At 37.5% G+C, this 18758-nt stretch overlaps 1 non-coding gene across 1 annotated transcript; it reads left to right on the forward strand.

Annotated features, from left to right (window-relative positions):
* The first annotated feature begins 15096 nt into the window (after positions 1-15096).
* On the forward strand, positions 15097-15203 carry LOC111762701 (U6 spliceosomal RNA). The gene has a single exon (XR_002795746.1). It is a non-coding gene; the product is annotated as a U6 spliceosomal RNA (small nuclear RNA).
* Positions 15204-18758: the final 3555 nt, after the last annotated feature.

Below are 18758 nucleotides of genomic sequence, written 5' to 3' on the forward strand. Positions count from 1 at the left end.
AAAAGACAAAAACAGTAAAAGGAAGTTGCCATGTTTTATCCTGTCATGTAAAGAGGGGATCACTTAAGCATGAAGCCCAAAGAGGCTGGGCCCAGGGAGCAACTCAGATGGAGACAGTAGGCCTGGAGGGGAAAGTAGAAACCTGTGCAGAGATTGGTGGCCATCTTGCTTTATCACATAGCAACATGCCAGGATTAACAGTAGTTGACTTTGGTGAGAACATATCTCTGATGGTGCCTCAGTTTGGACTTTTCATGGCCTTGGAACTGTTAGCCATTATCCCAAATAAATATCCTTTATAAAAGCTAACACATTATTGGTACTCTGCACTGGCACCCCTTTGGCAAACTATAACATACTCCAATGCTTGATCTCCCTCTAATGTCCTCTAGTATATTTCCAGTAGCTTATTCTAGTCTTTAAAAATACTTCCACCCTCCACTTCAGCAGAGTTGAGTTGGGAGTTAGTTCCTCTCTCTCTCCCCTATTGCAACTACCTTATATAAATTCATCATTGAAGTTTAACATTGTCGAATGCAATTTTCTTTGATGCTGGTTATATATTCCTTTTGGAAGTTCCTTGTTAACCTCTTAACTTTGTCACGTGGTTCAAGTGAATATATTAGTTTATCTTCATAATATATAATATGTTAATATTTATTAGGGTTAGGAGACAGAGAAATGGCAAGGATTTTAACTGAACAGCATGACTTTATAGGTTTGGGAGCTCAAAAGAGGGAAAAAAAACACAATAATAAATTTTACATTCTTCCAAGTCACTCATCTTTCAGAATTCTGATAAAGAAAAACTTTTTTCTATTGCTCAATCATTTATTTTAACCAGTTACCATCTATTAGCTGTAGAACAATTTAGAAAACACTTAAAAATTATGATGGATACAAACACCAGTAATAACATGATGCAGATACAATCATTTTGAACATGTAGTTGTTGAACTTTGCAAACATTTATCTGATTGTGTGTGTGTGTGTGTGTGTATATATATATATATAGTTGTTAGATCAGGCCATAATGTATATGCCATTTTCTTTATAAACTTTTCCACATGATACATAATGAGCATTTTATAAAGACATTAAGTAGACTAGTAAATATTTTTGAAAGGTGATTTTATTCCCAATGTTTCATTCAATCATAGAAGTATCTTTTTTATTGTTATGTGAGGTTTTGATTAGTGTGACTGACTCTTTTTCATTTATTTTAAGTATTATATAATGTTTTCTAAGATTTTTTTCATTTTCTATCAGATTTGGAAATTTTTCAATTATATATAATATCAGCAATCTTTCTTAAGGCTTTGTTCCATAGAGGTAGTGCAAAAGAGGTAGTAAAGAACACATGTATTCTTTAATCAACTAAAAACCCTTAAAGGACAGAACTTATTTATATTATAATCTTAGAGATGATGAATAAAGCTTAGAGAAGAGGCATAATTTGCTCAAAGCCATGAACCAAATACGTGATTGATCTTGGAATTACACCTAAGGGTAAAGAGTACCAAAGTCCCTATTCTTAATTGCTTTATTTATGGCTGCATAACAAACTGCCCTGAAACTGACAAGGTTTGGAGTTGGGTTGATTTTGAGGAATTTGACCTGGCTGATGAAAATCCCACAGCAACTACTTAGCTACCCTGAGGTACCTTCTTTTTGCAGCCTGTGTCAGACAGAAATACGGGAAAGGAGAGAATTAAGGGAAGGGGAAGGCATGGAATGACAATACAGTCATGGCTGAGTAATCAAATGAACCTGCTGCCGTGCTAGTCATGGGAATCAGGAGAAGACAAGACACCAAGGGTGCACTACCTGCCTTCACCCCCACCCAAACACACACAACTGCCACTGATACCCTTGCCCTGCCATTCTCACAGTTCAACGCAATACAGAGAATGGCAGGGTTCCTACACCCTCCGACTCTTCCCTTCTACTGTCCCACTCTCCTTAGCTGCCTCAGCAAACTAACCAGAGAAGAAGGGTATGCATCAATGTTTACTGTACTGTCATCTCTATGGAAATGTCTTGAGATTCCTTATGGAAGTTGGGGAAACAGGAGGAGGTGAAATAAGAATCAGAGGATAATAGGCTAATCAGAATCTATCATCAGCCATATCCTTCTTCCAGCCAATTCATTTTGCCCTCTCAGCTCTTCCTCCATCTTGATCAGGTAGGGCCCCCATCACTCTCTTTACCTGTTTTTGTTCGTTCAATAGTGCACCTCCCAAGACCCAGTAGGCAGAGATAGAACCCTCTCAGAGCTGCTGGGGAATATCCTTTTCTCACTGCAATACAAACACTTGTGTCTGTAAGAGATACCATCTTTGCCAATGAGAAAAACAGAGCATTATGTTGATAAGCACTGCGTCTATGGACTCCTGGTAGAAAAAAAGAATGACTTGACTTTTTCACAAGTGGAACCACACACCTGAGTACAGAGAGATAGTGTTTTTGAATTTATAAATGCACTTGCATTGCCTTCAGAACTATTCTTGACTGCCTGAATCGAATGATATTATCTCAAAATGGTCAGAGGGTAGCTCTCCCCCAAACACTAAGAATGCCTAAATAATATCTCTCCTGAGGAATGGAAGCATTAACAGTAGATGGAATAGCATGAAAGACTGGTAAACCAATGATTACAGTGGAGGGATACTATGTCCAAATTACTTATTAAGAAGGTGAAACATCAAGAATGTAGACAGGGAAGCCTACTCACAAAACTTTGACATGCTCATGTGATCATCTGTACTCCCTTCAACTCAACTGCCATATACTTACTTTTAGACCTAATTTCTTGGCAATGTCTCCGCTTCTCAGTTCTCAGACAGAGCTTCTGTTTGGAACTTCTGCCTGTAGGAGGCAGGGAATTTTCCGTCATAACACAGAAACAGCAAACCTGACTGAGACAGGACATAGTTCATTAGCGCCATTTAGACACATGGCCATCAGACTAATCCTTCGAAATTGTGAGTTTCTCTCAGGATTAATGATGATGGCAACATTCATACAATCATTGGTTATTTACGTATCCTTTTGTGAAATTCTTATTCAGACTTTCATTATTTTTAAATTGTTTTTAATGGCTTAAAAGAAATTTTTAACAAATTAATTCAATTGATATATATTAATAAAGCATACAATTCATCCAAAGTGTACAATCAATGGTATTCAGCAAAATCACATAGTTGTGGACTTATCACTTCAGTCATTATTACAGTATTTTCATTATTTCAATAATAATAATAATAAAAAGACAAATAAGAAAATTCCTCACCTCTAAATCTCTGTGTGCTTCCCCCACTATACATAGCTGCTGCTTCTATTCTATCCAAAGTGTATAATCAATGGCTAATTTTTAAAAAAATCAATTTTATTTATACATATTAATGGAGCATAAATCCACCTAATTTGTACAAGCAATGATATTTGGTATAAACGCATACTTGTACTTTCATCACTTTTTTTTCTTTTTCTAAATTTATTGAAATATATCACTCGTACATAAACATACATAAACAATAAGTGTATAATAGTTATGAACTTACAAAACAAACATATATAACATAAAACAACCTTACATAACATCTCAAACTACCACCAGTAACTTGCACTGTTTTAGAACTTTTTAACTAATGATTAAAGAGCATTTTGAAAATATTACTACTAAACAAAGTAGTTTTCCCCTAACCAATCTGATTGTTATGATGTTTATATCATTTACATATGAACACACATAAACAGTTAAGTGTATAGTAATAGAGCAAACATGCATAACATCACACAGGGGTACCATACATCAACCCTACACCAACACCTTGCATGGTCATGAGAGGTTTGTTACAAACTATGAAAAAACACTGTCAAAATCTTACTACTAATCATAATCCTTATCTTACATTTGGTATGTTTTATCCCCAACCAACCCTATTATTATTTTTTAAATATAATTTTTATGACAGAAGTTGTAAACTTACAGAACAATCATGCACATGTGCAGAATTCCCAAACAACACCCCTCTATCAACATACCACAATGTTGTGTGTCATTTGCTACAGGTAAAATAATATCATCTGATTGTTACTATGCCCATATTGTACATTTGGCTCACATTTTCCATACTGCCTCAGTATCAAAACAGTACATCTTTTGCATAGATGCAAGAATATTATATTATTACTACTAGCCATAGTCCATAGATCACTCCAGCTGTACTTTTCCCATGCTTCTCCACATTCCAAACACCCTACAGTAGTGACATACATTTGTTCTAGCTAACAAAGGACACCCTTGCATCTGTATCATCAACCACAATTCTCACCTACCTCTTGGTTTACTATGCTATCTAGTTCCTAGATTATTCTTAAGCAATCTGTCAATTGGCATTTAGATAACTAGACTACCATTTTCAGTCACATTCCCATTTATAAACTAGCTGTTACTCCGTGTGTTACCATCCACTCTATACATTTCCACAATTTTAGAGTAAAGCTAATTAAAACTTCTACATACATTAAACATCAGTAGTCCACTCAGTCCTTCTCTTATCTCCTTTAAGAATCCACCACCTACCACCTCGTCTTGAAGACATTTTCCAATAATTTCTTCTAGAAGTTTTATGGTTCTTGCTTTTATTTGTAGTTTTTTGATCCATTTTGAGTTAATTTTTGGAAAAAGTGTGAGATAGGGGTCCTCTATCCTTCTTTCAGCTATGGATGTCCAATTATTTCAGCACCATTCATTGAATGAATTGTTCTGCCTGAGCTGTGTGAGTTTTACAGGCTAGTCAACAATCACTTCACCATACCTGTGAGGGTCTGTTTCTGAACCATAAATTTGGTTCTATTGGTCTATTGTATCTTTAGGCCAGAACCATGTTATTTTTACCATTATAGGTAGGTATTATGATTTAAATTCTGGAGATGAATGTTCACTTTCCCTTTTTATGATGTTTCTGGCTATTCCGTACTCCTTACCCTTCCAAATAAATTTAATCATCGCATTTTAAATTTTTTTCTTTAATGCTGGTGAAATTTTTATCAGGATTGCATTAAATATGTATATCAATTTGAGTAGAATTGACATCTTAATGATATTTGGTCTTCCAATCCATGAACATGGAATGTTCTTCTAGTTATTTAGGGCTTTTTAAAATTTGTTTTAACATTGAGTTGCAGTTTTCTGAATACAAGTGTTTTACATCATTGGTTAAATTTATTCCTGACTATTTGATTTTTATCTGTCATATTTTATTTTCACCACTCTTTTGACACTTTTAGTTACTTTTATTGATATAATCTTCATTTCTAGACTTTCTTCCAGGCCCCTCTCTCCTGTCTTTTATTTTCATGCTCTAGCTCACCCTTTAGTGTTTCCTGAAAATCTGGTCTCTTGCTTAGAAATTCTCTCAGTTTCTGTTTATCTGTGAATATTGTAATTTCACCCTGATTTTTGAAAGACAGTCTTACTGGATATAAGACTCTTAGCTGGAAGTTTTTCTCTCGTAGTGTCTTAAATGTATCAGACCCCTGTATTCTTGCCTCCATGGTTTCTGATGAGAAATCAGCACTTAATCTTATTGGGTATCCCTTATATGTTATGCATTGCTTTTCTCTTGCTGATCTCTGAGTTCTCTTTGTCTTTGGTCTTTGACATTCTGATGAGTGTGTGTCTTGGAGTTGGTGTATTTGGATTTTTTTTGGATGGGAGTATGTTATGCTTCTTGGACAGGGATATTTATGTCCTTCAATAGAGTTGGGAAATTTTCTACCATTATTTCTTTAAATATTTCTTCTGCCCCTTTTCCCTTCTCTTCTCTTTCTGGGACACCCATGATGCATATGTTTGCACATTTTTTGCTGTCATTTAGTTTCCTGAGAACTTGTTCAATTTTTTCATTCTTTTCTTCATCGTTCTTTTGTATGCTCACTTTCAGAGGCCATTATTTCAAACTCACCAATCCTTTCTTCTGCCTCCTCAAATCTGCTATTATATGATTCCAATGTGGTTTTAATTCATTAATTGTATCTTTCATTCCTATAAAATCTGCTATTTTTCTATGTATGCTTTCAAATTCTTTGTGCTTATCTAATGTCTTCTTAATACCCTTAATCTCTTTAGCCATATCATTGAATTTACTAAGGAGATTTGTTTGAACATCTATAATTAGTAGTCTCAACTCCTGTATGTCATCTGGAGGCTTATCTTGTTCCTTTAACTGGGTCATAGCTTCCTGTTTCTTGGTGTGGACTGTAATTTTTGGTTGGTGTCTTGGAATCTGCCTTATTAGAGTATTTATTCTGGGTGCTGTTTTTCTCTTTAGTTTAGGGCTTCTTATCATTTCTCCCATGCTGGTTGTGCAGTAGGAGCTAAGTATGTACTTGGTGCTGTAAGCTGTGAAGTCTCAAGCTGCCCTCATTGCACCAGGGACCAATGAAGCTTCATCCATCTTTCTCCTTTGCCAGCGGTTGGGACAGAGTCACAGCTGTGTGGAATAATCCACGCGCAGGCCTAGACTGTAGTTGCCCAGAGAGACTGATGAAGCTTCACATCCCTTTCTCCTCTGCCTGGGACAAGGATGGGGCTGTAGGTGTGGGCAGCAATCTATGCAGTGCTGGTACAAGATGACCACACTTGCCTAGGTAGATTTCTGATTTTCAGCCTATGGCAGCCAAAGTTACCTGCAGTTACCTATATAGGCTGGTGCAGGGCTCCTCAGCCTCCTCCTTGCCAGAGGCAGGGATGAAGCTCAGGCAGGCTGCAGGCTGATCTATGTGAAAGAAACTGATTGTTGCCAACACTGAGGGTTTCAGTCAGCCCAGCTTTCCCTCAGGCTGGAGGCGGAGTCAGAATGGTGGCTACTGGCCTTTTTCTGACTTGGGCTGGTTCAAACACCCCTGTTCCCAGGTTTAACTCTTAGCCAGCCAAGTCTACCAATCAGTAGCCAAAATCAGCAGCCAACTGTCTCCTCCTTCCCTGTTTCTGGGAAATGGAGGTTTCAATTCCCATCACACACACGAGCTCTTGGGGAGGCTCGTGCCGCCAGAGTAGGATAATCCCTGGCCTCCACAGCTTGACTGGTAATTTTCCGGAGAGGCTGCTGCAGGTCCCCACAGCTTCCTCCCTGCTGGGGGTAACACTGGGGCCTAGGCTAGACCTGCAATATGATCTGCATGCAAAGAAGCTGGTCCCCACCAGCACTGGGATTTTCTGTCCACCCCGCTTCCCCTTGTGCCAGGCATGGAGATAAGATGTTGGTTCCCAGCCTCTTTTTGATTTGGAAAGGCTCAAACTTTAACTGTTCTCAGGATTATACTGTAGCCCACTGAATTTCATCATCAATAACTGAAATTGATGCCCAACCATCTCTTCCTCCCCCATACTGGGGAAGTGAAGCTTTCAATTCCAGCTGCGGAACAGCTCCCGAGGCGACTTGTGCCTCTAGTGGAGGATGGGCACCGGCCTCCGTGGCATGGAGTGCTCTACTTATGAGTCTTCTCTGCAGATAGGCAGTCTCCTCCTTCCACTCCTTCAGAGACATTTCAGGATGCTCTCTTAGGACTCTAGGAGCTCCTTACTCTGCCGCCATCTTGCTGGCTGTCCACTTTCATCACTTTTATCATTATTAAAGCATTTTTATTACTCCAATGAAAAAAATAATAACAAAAAACAAGCAAAAAAACTCATCATCTCTCAGTCTATCTATGCTTACACTGCTGTATAGAGCTACTATTCTATCTCTCTAGTTTATTTGCATTTTGAATTTGAGAAAAGATGTTCAACTTCACTCATAAGATAATTACAAATCAATGTTACACTGAGATGATACAATTTCTCACTCACCATTGTGGCAAAAAACAAAAATTTTGGCAGTATACTCTATAAGTGTGTCTATGTGGAAACAGGTACTGTCATAACCTGTTGATGTTATTGAAAAATAGTACAACCCTTATGGGGGGAAACATGGCAGGAAATCACATAACCACACGGACTTATATATTTTGACTCAGCAACCTGATTTCTCAGAATTTACCCTAATACTACCCTAATACTTACAACAATATTAAATGAGTCTATATGTAATTGAAAAATATTGTAAGCTATCTAAATATTAAAATAGTAAATGGTTGAATAATTTTTAGTACCCACATACAAAAAAGTATTATACACCTTGGAAACAGAATGAAAAGGTCTTTATGAACGAATGTTTCCAGGAACTAATAAGTGAAAAAAAAATGGAAAAATGGAAAATAGCAGATAATAGTATGCACCATTTTGCACAAGCCAGAAGGCCAAATAAGAAAACACATAAATATACTTATTTTTACCAAAAGGATCACTGAAAAGAAACACCAGAAAACAAGTAATTTGTCACCTACAAGGAATAAGGAAGATTCAAATGGAAGGTATACTTGAGGGAGTGATAATTTTCACAATATTCTTTTGCATACATTTAGAATTGGAATCTTTTTAATTTTCTATAAATTCAAAAAAGAAAATTAAATAAACAAAAAATGGAGAGAAATAAAACTGAAAACTAACTGAAAAAAAAAGAACTAAATTGAATTTAAAATTAATCACCTACTGCAATTAAATTGGAGTAGAAAAACTGAACCATTCCAACTGACTTAATAACTATGACTATATACCCTCAAATTTGGGGTTGAAGAGAATTCTGAAGAAATTCTGAACTTGTTTTAGAAGGTTTGTTTTTAGTAGTGTTATAGATTAAGCAATTCTGAGAGTGTTTCAGATTTATTATAGGATGATGGAAATGAGGAAATTGGTTGACAATTTGGGGAAACGAAATTTTCACGGTGGAAAAGAGTAATACAATATATAGGAGAAGACAAGGAAGAGTCAATGGGAATGGATTGGAATTGGATGTATTGGTGTAAACATTTCAACTATAAAATTACTCTATACACACATATGCACATAAATATGTACATATATGCATGCCTAAATTTATAAGCATTGTTTAAATACATTGTGTTTATATGTATCTATATATGTTTGTGCATAGATATGTATATAGAGAGAGATATATAGATCTCCTAAAGCTGTCTGCTAAAAGAGCCTAGGAACAAAGGCACTCCAATAGCAATAAGAACATCTAGTCCTCAGATCTTGATTTCTGTATAGCATTAATCACTAAGAAGAGAATGTGATCCTAGGAGAAACAGGTGGTTTCAGGGCTGAAACAAGCAAAAGAACAAAAAGGTCCTAGAACACATATTGCTGTCCTATAAAGTAAAGAATTGCTTAAACATAATGGGGAACTGCCTAAAGGATACTGGAGTGAGCATAAAGGAAACTCCATTAGCCAAATCTGTCTGTGGAACAGGTTGCTATATGGTGAATCATGGGCTCAGGCACAACAGAGATTCCCAGCAAATGACTGACTTTTTTAGTTATCACAGCACAAAGGGTCCAAAAGAGCAGGGGAAAAGATCCCATCATGGCTGGTTCCCCAGGGAGGACAAATGCTCACGTCAGGGCTGGTGGATGGCAGTTCTGCCTGGCCCAATTCATATCAGAAATGAAGGACCAGTTGTAAACTGGTCGCCTAGGAAATCAACTGTTCAGGCCAGGGTCAGTGGATGGCTGCTACACACAGCTTGCTTTGTGTCGGAGATGAGGGAAACCTGCACTATCTAGGTGCTGGATTTTTATACACTCAAAGGGCAGCGAGCCCTGCCAGTGTGCAGTCTTTGTGCCTTGGCAAGTACCTGGGGCTGCCTGGCCCAGCTGGCTGCCTGTGGTCTCTTGAGAAATAGTACCATACTGAATACTTGCATGCAAACATATGCATTTGCATGTAAACAAGCATGAGTGGGACAATTACAAACACTTGTTCACAATCAAGTGGGGAAAGGAGAGGAAAGGTAAGGGATGGGAGATGGCTGCTTGAGAATATCTGTGACTTCACTGACATTAGGAAACTTTGAAAATCAAAATAATTGACAGTAATGAATTAAAACAATTAAAAATGAATCCATGGTTACATGGCAAGAATAAATAGATAAATACATTTTAAAACAAACAGGGGATATGTGAAGGCTCTTGCTTATAATGAAACGTTAACTGCTGATTGGCAAAGGTGAAGGAAATTCTGGAGATGGAAAATAATCAGTTTAAAACAACCATATTAAAAATCATTATATATCCTGACATAACCCACTGAATGTACTGGGGGAGAATGTAAACTACAATGTAAATTACAATACATGTAGAGCAGCAGTGCTCCAAAACATATTCACCAAATACAATGAATGTGCCACAGTGATAAAAGAGATTGTTGATGTGGGAGGAGTGAGGGAGGGGTGGGGTGTGGGGTATGTGAAAACATTTTTTATTTTTTAAGGTAACATTTTTTGTCATCTATGCATCTTCAAACAAATACAAAAAAAAAAAATCAGTACTGAAGATCGCGTCAGAGTGAGTGCACCCTCATCATCTCTCCTGCAAAAAAAATGGCAAAGTGGGGACAGAATCATGCCTGGGCAAGCAGTTTTAGGAACCTACAAAGCAGGAGGTATGTGGACATCAATCTGGAAAGAATACAACAAAAGTAGTGCTTGCTCAAGATAAAAGTTTGAGTTTCTGACACTAAAGTCAGAAGCTATGGGAAGGCAAAACTTTTCTCCTAGGGCTGATAGCTGTAGGATTCCCGGAACACCACCAGTTGCATGGCGGTTTTCCCAAGCCCTGTGATCCCCAAACATGCAATCCTGAACCTGTGTTCCTTGAACCTGGTGTTCCCCCAACGCCACATTCCCCTTAACCCACATTTCCCAAACCCAAGTACCCCAAGTTGGCTTTCTCCCAAGCCTGTGTTCCCCACAAGACAGCACTACCCAAACTCTGGTGTTCCCCTAGCCCTCTGGTCTCAGGCAAACTCCAAGAGTGGGAGTGTTTTGGTGAGAGGTGCAGAGGTGACTGAGGAGTGCAGGTTCAATTCTCTGGTCCCCCCTTTTTTTGACCCGGAGTAGCATGCCAGCTGGCTTGCGGAGAGGCTAGGAAGAGAAAAGAGATGAATCTTCTGAGAAAGCCTGATTTACCTAAATGTCCTAGGATAGGGAAACTTGGTCTGGGAGAAGGTGGAGTCAGAAAATTAACTAGTCCTGTGTAGCACACCTAAGGGAGGGGGACAGTAGGATAGGATTTGTAGGTTTCCAATAGCATATTTAGGGTTCCTTGCAAGGTATGGGTATTCTCTCTCAAGAAACTAAGAGTCATTATTTTCTGTGGTGAGTTAGTTCACCAGGGTCTCATTTGAATCTCCAAAGGGAGTCCTCACATAGCATTCCTGCTCCCCTGGTAGATAGTGATGTGAGGAAGGGAGAAAGCAGGAAGGATAGACTACTAAGCAGTTTATTCAATTGTAAAGAGGATTCCTTGCTTGAGGCCTTATCTGGTCTTTTTTGTTGGTTTGTTTCCTTGTATTTCCTTCCTCTTTATCCCTCCACAGCCCCTTTTATTTTCTTGCTTCCTTGCTTTCTTTCTCTTTTTCCTTTTCTTTTTCTTTCCCTTTTTTCATTTTTTATATTAGGTGCTGCAGGCAGTGTTTCTCATTTGCTGTGCTTCTTCATCCTCAATTTCCTCTTTTCTACAAGTACTGATTTTGGTGACCAATGCTATTCCATTTCCTTTACATCTTTCTGTCAGCCATCATTTATTGTTTCTCTTATTTTTCCCCATCTCTTTTTTTAGCCCCCAATTTTTCTGAATTTTTATTTCTAACACCTCTATTCTGTTTCCCATCTTTTATTCACTCTTTATGTTATTTTCCTTTCCTTTCTCTCTCCCAATATCCTGACAATATGGGCCTTTTAATTCATACTGTATTCTTCCCCATATTCAGTTTACTAGCTCATTATAGGTACTTCACATTTTTGCTGTTATAACTCTATGCAGATTATGTGAGTTTAATATCCATTATCCTCGAACTCACAGAGTTCTTTGGTTAACATTTACTATCAATACTACTAGTATAGTTTTATAGTTTTTCTTTTTTTTTACCCCTTTTGCTTTCCCTGGTCCTAATATTTTCATTCAAGGGAATTTAGACAACAACCAGGAAACAGAATAAGAAGAACAAAATATCAAAGAGAAGTCTTAACATGCACACAAAAACAATACTAAACAACCCCTGAGACTAGACAGATAAGCTAATCAACGGAAGGAATATATGAAGAGGAAGTGATGACCAGATAGTAACAAAAATTTACAAACCATATCAGCAATGAGGAAAACATGGCCCAATTCAATGAACAAACTAAAAACCAAGAAGAGGAACAGAACATCAAACAACTAATCAAAGCTCTCAAAACATATATCATGGACAAATTTAATGAAGTGAAAGAAGAGATTAAGGATATTAAGAAAACACTTGGAGAGCATACAGAAGAAATTGTAACCATACCCCCAAAAATAATGGATATGATGGTGATGAGCAGCACAATCCAGAAATCAAAAATGCACTCTCATCAAATAACAGCAGATTTGAAGAGGCAGAGGAAAGAATTAGTGATGTGGAAGATAGTACATATGAAATCAAACAGATAGATATTAGATTTGATTGATAAAAAGATAGAAAAAAATCCAGCAGGGAATTAAGGACCTGAATGACAACTCAAAATGCACAAACATACACATTATAAGCATCCCAGAAGGAGAAGAGAAGGGAAAGGGAACAGAAGGGGTGTTGGAAGAAATAATGGCTGAAAACTTCCCAAACCTATTGAGGGAGATGGATGTACATGTCTGGGAAGCAAAATGCACCCTAAACAACATAAATCCCAACAGGCTTACTCCAACACGTATACATGTCAAATTTTCCAGTGCTGAAGACCAAGAGAAAATACTGAAAGCAGCAAGAAAAAGGAGAACCATCACATACAAGGAAGCTGCAATAAGATTAAGTGCTGATTTCTCATCTGAAACCATGGAGGCAAGAAGACAGTGGTATTACATAGTCAAGGTACTAAAAGAAAAAAAAATTCAACCAAGAATATTCTATCCAGCAAAAAAAAAAATGATGGAGAGTTCAAAATATCCACAGATAAAAAGAAACTAAGAGAGTATGCCAACAAGAAAGCTGACCTTCAAGAAATACTATAGGGAGGTCTGCAGGAGGAAAGGAAAAACCAGGAGAGACATATGTGGAGGAGAGTGTAAGAACAACTAAAAAGACAAAAAGATTAAGGAAAAAATGACATATGACAAAACACAAATCCAAAGAAAATATGGCTAATTTAAGTAATAGCCACTTGAAAGTAATAGCACTAAATGTAAATGGATTAAACTCACCTGTTAAAAGATACAGATTGGAAGAATGGATAAGAAAATACCAGCTATATGCTGTCTATAGGAAACACATCTTAGACCCAGAGATTCAAGGAGCTTGAAAGTGAAGAGCTGGGAAAAAATCTTACAGGCAAACAATAATCAAAAAGGGCAGAAGTAGCTAAATTAATATCAGACAAAAGAGACTTTAAATGCAAAACTTTTGTGAGAGTCAAAGATGGACACTACATATTAGTGAAAGGGATAATATTTGAAGAAGAATGAATAATCATTAACATTTATGCTGCTAACCACAGTGCCTCCAATTATGTGAGGCAAACACTGGAAGAACAAAGTGACGGAATAGAAGTCTCTACGATTATAGTGGGGAACTTTAATAAATCACTATCTCCATTGGACAGAACATCTCAACAGAGGATCAATAAAGAAACAAAGTCTTTGAACAGTATATTAGAGGAACCAGACCTAATAGACATATACAGATCATTACACCCAAATACAGTGGATATACATTCTTCCCAAGCATGCATGGATGATTCTCCATGATAGACCACATGCTAGGCCATAGAGAAAGTCTCAATGAATTCAGAAAGATTGAAGACATACAAATAATTTCTCTGACTACATTGGAATGAAGCTGGAAATCTTCAAGGGTCAGAGATCCAGACTTGGCACCAAGATATGGAAGTTAAACAACACATTCTTAGACAAACAGTGGATCAAGGAGGAAATATCAAAAGAAATCAGTAACTATCTTGAAAGTAATGAAAATGATAGCTCCATGTATCAAAAGTTATGGGATGCAGGAAAAGCTGTATTGAGATTGAAATTCATAGCCATGTTCATACATCAAAAGAGAAGAGAGCTAAAATTGAATGTTAACTGCACACTTGGAGGAATTAGTAAAAAAAAAACAACAAACTAACTCCAAAGGAAGAATAAAGAAAGAAATATCAAAGGTCAGAGCAGAACCAAATGAATTAGAAAATAAGAAAAGACTATAAAAATAAACAAAACAAAGAGTTGTTTCTTTGAGAAAATCAATAAAATTGACAAAGCCTTAGCTAGACTAATGAAGAAAAGGAGAAGATGCAAATACACACACACAAGAAAAAAGAAATGAGAAAGGGCATATCACCACTGACCCCACTGGAATGAAGACTCACAAGAGGATATTTTGAAAAACTATATTCCAAAAAGAGGGAAAATTTAGAGGAAATGGACAAATTTCTAGAAACACATAAGCAGCCTACATTGATGAAAGAAGAAATCGATGATCTCAACAAACCAATCACAAGTAAAGAGATAGAATCAGTCCCTAAAAAAAACCTCCCAAATAAGAAGAGCCCTGGGCCAGATGGTTTCACAGGTGAATTTTACCAAACATTCTGGAAAGAACTAACACCAATCTTGCTTAAAATTTTCCAAAATTCAAAATAGAAGGAACATTGCCTAATTCATTTTATGATGCCAACATTACCCTAATACCAAAGCCAAACAAAGACATCACAAGAAAGGAAAATTACAGACCAATCTCTCTAGTGAACCTAGAAGTGAAATTCCTCAACAAAATGTTTGCTAATGGTATTCAAAACACATTAAATGAATTATACACCATGACCAACTGGGTTACATTCCTGGTATACAAGGATGGTTGAACAAAAGAAAATCATTTAATGTAATACACCACAGAAACAGATTGAAGGGGTAAAAAACACATGATCATATCTATAGATGCAGAAAAAGCATTGGATAAAATACAGCACATTGTGCTCGCTTTGGCAGCATATATACTAAAATTGGAATGATATGGAGAAGATTAGCATGGCCCCTGCGCAAGAATGACATGCAAATTCGTGAAGCTTTCCATATTTTTAAAATGTGGCATTAGTGTGGATAAAGTGGCCATGGTGGCTGCTGGGTGCGGGGAATGGGAGAAAGAGATGAGATGTGGAGACATTCTCGGGACTTGGATTTGTCCTGGGTGGTGCTCAAGGGACAATTGCTGGATGTTGTATGTCCTCCCATGGCCCACTGGATGGAATGTGGGAGAGTGTGGGCTATGGTGTGGAACATGGGACATGGGGTGCAGCGATGCCTGGAGATGTACTCACCAGATGCAATGGATGTGTCATGGTGATGGGGGAGAGTGTTACTGTGGGGGGAGTGGTGGGGTGGGGGCAGTGGGGGTGAATGGGGACCTCATATTTTTGAATGTAATATATTTTAAAAAATGAATAAATTGAGTAGAATTTGAAAAAAAAAAATAAAGTTGCTCTTTCCACCTCCAAAAAAAAAAAAAATACAGCACACTTTCTTGATAAAAACACTGCAAAAGATAGGAATAGAAGGAAGCTTTCGGAACATGATAAAGGGTATTTTTGTAAAACCCACAGCTAACATCATTTACAATGGTGAAATCCTAAGGTCATTCCCTCTAAGATGAGGAACAAGACTAGGATGCCCATGATCATCCCTTCTATTTCGCATTGTGTTAGAAGTACTTGCTTGAGCACTGAGGCAAGAACAAGCTATAAAAGGCATTCTAGTTGATTTTTGTATAAGGAGTGATTTGGTAATCCTCTTTCATTCTTTTACATATGTGACATGTCAGTTGGCCCTACTTTGGAGTTTGTGACCCTGAGTGTGATGGAGTTGGACTCAGATGTGGCCTTTCTACATATGCCTCTTCTGTCACTTTTGCTGGACGTGTGGTTGGCACTCGGGTTGGTGTATACTCAGGAGACCTGAATCTTTGGACTGTCCATGTGACAGCTAGGCCCTGAACCTCAGCAGACTGGCAACTCCTACCCTCTGGTTTATTGGAGCAGCTAATAGGGAGGTGAAGAAGGTCAACCACCACACCAGGGAGCCAAGAGTGCCTACAGCTTCAAGCAGGAGAATTGCATCCCTCATCCATGTGGAATCTATGACCCCTCTTGATGTAGAGGGGACATGGACATAACCACCCCAGATTTCACAGGATGGAGGAATAGAATATGGACTAGAGTGGACTTACTGATATTCTACCATTGAAATATCATTATTAGTAATGGAAGAAATGGTAGCATTGATGTGAAGAATGTAGACATAGTAGCTGCTAAAGGAAAGGGAAGGGAAGAAGAGATATAATGTGGCGGCATTTTCAGGACTTGGGGTTGTCCTGGGTGGTACTGTAGGGACAGATGCTGGACATTGTGTGTCCTGTCATGGCCCAATGTGTGGAATAGGGGAGAGTGTAAACTACAATGTAAATCATTATCCATGTGTGGCAGCAATGCTCCAAAATGTATTCACCAAGTGCAATGAATGTCTCACAATGATGAAAGAGGTTGTTGATGTGGGAGGAGTGGGGTGAGGGACCTGGGGGGTATATGGGGAACTCATAGTTTCTGAATATAACATTTTAAAAAAAGAGAAAAATAAATTTAAAAAATATTAAAAATTAAAGGCATCCAAATTGGAAAGGAAGAATTGAAAATCTCAGTATTTGTAACCAACATGATCCTATACATAGAAAGCCCACTATGTCTACAACAAAGCTTCTAGAAAATATAAATAAGTTTAGTATTGTCGCAGGTTATAAGATCAATGAGCAACAATTAGTAGGATTTCTCTACACCAATAATGAGCAATCTGAGGAGGAAATCAAGAAATATCATTTACAATAGTAAATAAAAAATCAAATACCTAGGAATAAATTTAACTAAAGAACTAAAAGATTTATACACAGAAAATTACACACTTTTCATGGAAATCAGAGAAGACTTAAATAAATGGAAGAATATTCTCTGTTCATGGATAAGAAGACAAAATATCATTAAGATGTCTACCCTACCAAAACTGATCTACAGATTCAACACAATCCCAAAATAAATCAACACAGCATTTTTTAATGAACCAGAAAAACTAACTATGAGATTTATTTGGAAAGGAAGGAGGCCCCAAATAGTCAAAGATGTATTGAAAAGGAAAAATGAAATTGGAGGAATCACACTACCTGAATTTAAACATACTACAAAGCTACAGTAGTGAAAATGGCATGGTAATGGCCCAAGGACAGATATGCTGACTAATGGAACTGAATTGAGAGCTCTGATATTGATTCTCATATATATTGTCGCCTGATATTTGACAAGGTCATCAAGCCCACTCAACTAGGACAGAATGGCCTCTTCATCAAATAGTGCCTAGAGATTTGGATATCCATATGTAAAAGAATGAAAAATGATTACCGTCCCACGCCTTCTCACATATTATACAAAAATCAGTTTCAGATGGATAAAAGACCTAAATATAAGAGCCAAGACCATTGGGACCTTGGAAAACTATGTAGGGAAGCATCTACAGGTTTTTATAATAGGAAATATCTTCAGGAAATTCACATCCAAAGCACAAGCAGCAAAAGAACAAATAGATAAATGGAACCTCCCCAAAATTAAAGCCTTTTTCACTTAAAAGGAGTTTGTCAAGAAAGTGAAAAGACAGCCTATCCTATGGGAGAAAATATTTGGTAACCAATTATTTGATAGGAGACTAATATCCTGCATGTATAAAGAGCTCCTATATCTCAAAAGTAAAAAGACAAACAACCCATTTAAAAAATGGGCAAGTGTTTTCAATGGACGATTCTCCAAAGAAGAAATACAAATGGCTAAAAGGCACATGAAAAAAATCTCAAAATAGCTAGCTAATGGGAATTTCAAATAAAAACTACAATGAGATACCATCTTACTCCCATTAGACTGGCAGCTATTAAAAAGCAAAAGACTACAAGTGTTGGAGAGGATGTAGAGGAATGGGAACATTCATCCACTACTGGTGGGAATGCTGAAGAATCTAGCAATTCTGGAGGACAGTTTGGCAGTTTCTCAAAAAACTAGCTATAGATTTGCCATGTGACCCAGCAATCCCACTGCTGGTATATACCCAGAAGAACTGAAAACAAGATGCAAACAGATATATGCACACAAATGTTCATAGCGGCATTATTCACTTTTGCCAAAAGTTGGAACGCCCATCAACCCAAATGCCCATCAGCAGATGAATGGATAAATAAAATGTGGAATATACATACAATGGAATACTACTCAGCTATAAGAAGCAATATATTGCAAACACATGTGATAACAAGGGTGAATCTTGAGGACCATATGTTGAGTGAAGCAAGCCAGGTATTGAAGGACAAATACTACATGACCTCTCTGATATGAAATAAGCAATCCCAGCTGTCTCAGAGAGCTCGAGACTGGATGATAAGCTTCTAGGAAATTGCAGGGAGAGCAAGGTTGTGAGCTGACACCGACATGGGTGAAATCTATGATAAAGTGGAGATAAGTATTTGTACAGGGAAGGGATAAGATGGGGGTATAGGGATGCCTTTGGGTAGGGCTTTGCAGACTTGAGGGGACTAGGGTTGGGAGGATGGGTC

Source organism: Dasypus novemcinctus, chromosome X (genome assembly GCF_030445035.2).
Source record: "Dasypus novemcinctus isolate mDasNov1 chromosome X, mDasNov1.1.hap2, whole genome shotgun sequence".
In the NCBI taxonomy this organism is placed as follows: Eukaryota; Metazoa; Chordata; class Mammalia; order Cingulata; family Dasypodidae; genus Dasypus; species Dasypus novemcinctus.